Raw genomic sequence first — 2,459 nt, forward strand, 5'->3', positions numbered from 1 at the left:
AGTTGTCTGACGTGACAGAGATCTGTGACTCGTGTCCATAGTCTGAGACATGAGATCGATTGCGGAAAGTTACTTTGTGATTGTATTTCTGAATAGTGATTTATTGAGTTATGTGAACTCAAATTCTTATGTATCCATAAGAGACGAAAAATCCCTTAGATACTTAAGTCTCAGTCTACTGCGTAAGTGTTCGCAAAAATTATAAGTCGACAAACTTAAGTTAAAATATAGTTTGTTAGTCCCTTTAGAGTCGAGTGAACCGATAAGATAGGAGAACCCACTGATATTATTATCTCACTCCTTTATAATTGTTAATTTTCAGGTAACTCAGAGCAGGTTAAAGGAAAAGGCAAGTTGGTGTAAACCTGTTCCAGAGACCTCAATACTCTTAGTTTTTCTGTTGTGTATATTGTGGATATTTTTTGTTCAGGCACTCTTATATATCATGTGTTATTTAATGTATATTATCTTTTTTGGATATATATATATATATATATATAATTGGTACTAACACAATATAAGTATCTATCGGTATCAAAGATGCCGATAGACACTTATGTTGTGTTAGTACCAATCAATACTACATATAATGTAATTTTAGATGTATATACTATATGTGGGTGTTACAGTAAGCATCTACAATGGACATTTAATACTCGAACCCTAAAGTAAAGAAGTAAATTCATTGGGAGAAGACCCACATAAGTCGTGTGAAGGTGAATAATATGATTTTAGAGATTTTCCCATACAACGGGCAGAACAAAAGAAATAACAACTTTTATTATCAAAGTGAATCTTACATCATTGTAAAATAAGTTTTAAAGCATGCTCATGGGACTGACCTATCTTAAATGCAACATATTGGGAGTACTAGAACTAGTATAAGCAGAATTAATACTAGGAACATATTGTGACTGGCAAGCGGGCAACACAAGAGTCTTGTTATTATTGTTGAACAAATCGATAGAGAGGAAATCTTAGAGACCGTAATCACCAACATGAACCTCAAGCAGAGTAGCATTAGATATCTGAGATTTAACAAGACACTTGTCAAGCAGAAAAAGTGAATAAGACAGTATTGTCACAACAAAACTAACTCACACTGATCAAATACTTTTTTATTTGGGGAATAAGAAGAAGGTTGTGAAGAGTGAAAGGTGGGTTAGGATGAATAGGAGAAGCAAAAGTGCTAGAGCCAGTTGAATGAATATGAAAACCTTATCCATTTCCAATGAAAATCTTATCATGACCTTCAAATGGAGTCAATTGTTTAAGATTCTTGGAATAATTAGTGACATGATAATAAGCTCCAGAATCAAGATACCATGAGGTTGATGTAGAGGATGAAGACATAGTGTTAGCAACAAAGTCACTTGGTGAAGAGAGATTAACAACATGCTTGGATGGTGACCATGGTGAAAGAGGCCTTGTCCACACATACTTTCAAACGCAATTCACGAGTCTGATGAAGGATTTCAACCTCATCTAATTCCATTAATCCAGACTTACTTTTAACAACCGAAACAACTGAAGAAAAATATGATGGTAATCTTTTAAGAATAACATCAATATGATGCGAAATAGGCACTGAATCACTAATTAAAGCTAACGAGTCCACCATAATGCAAATTTTGAGCAAATATTCATGAACAATTGAATTTTCAAGAGCCAAAGATCAAAGCTCGACACAAAGTTGTCTGGCGTGCACCAGTTTGTCGTTGAAAGTAATTGAACAAGCAATCCCACGACTGATGCACATGAGTACAACCAAGAACACACAAAAGAATTTCATTCAATAATGTAGATTGAAGCCAAAAGAGTAGCATTTGATGTTTTTGCAGCTATCGTGAATATTCAGGATTAACCTTGCCTGATATTCGAGCATCATCGTCCACAAACTACTAAGGAATGTGAGTACAAACAACAAAATCAGTGAAATTATGCGCATTGATGTATGGTTTAATCTGTTGTCGCAGATTCTTCAGTGGAATTCGACAACGCAGGTGGAGACATGAGCGGAAGTCGTCTGCAAATGTGACGGTTGCAGTGGTTCAATCATGGTCAGGTTCTAGATCGTGATCTAGCAATATGGTCCCATGTTAGAAATGATAGTTAAAGTTTTCATTTAAATATGTAACTAACTTTTGATTATTGAATTGATTAGTTACAACTGACAACATTAGTTACATTATATAGTAACTGCATGACCTGAAGCAGCAGGTAAAGATTACACTCAAGCTGACAGTTGTGAGTCTTGAGACTAATCTAGTTCTAAACTACCCTTCTCCAACTGTTACTCTAATGATATCTATAGAGCAATCAAAATCTTATTATGGTAAGTTAGAAAAAATAAGATTGGTTGATATAATTGTGATTTGAGGACACAATAGTTTTTTCTTTGTTTTAGTTTTTAATATTTTTTTTAATAAATATTCATTCTTATTATGTTTAATAGGCTT

This window comes from Lathyrus oleraceus, chromosome 1, assembly GCF_024323335.1.
Source record: "Lathyrus oleraceus cultivar Zhongwan6 chromosome 1, CAAS_Psat_ZW6_1.0, whole genome shotgun sequence".
NCBI classification, from domain to species: domain Eukaryota; kingdom Viridiplantae; phylum Streptophyta; class Magnoliopsida; order Fabales; family Fabaceae; genus Lathyrus; species Lathyrus oleraceus.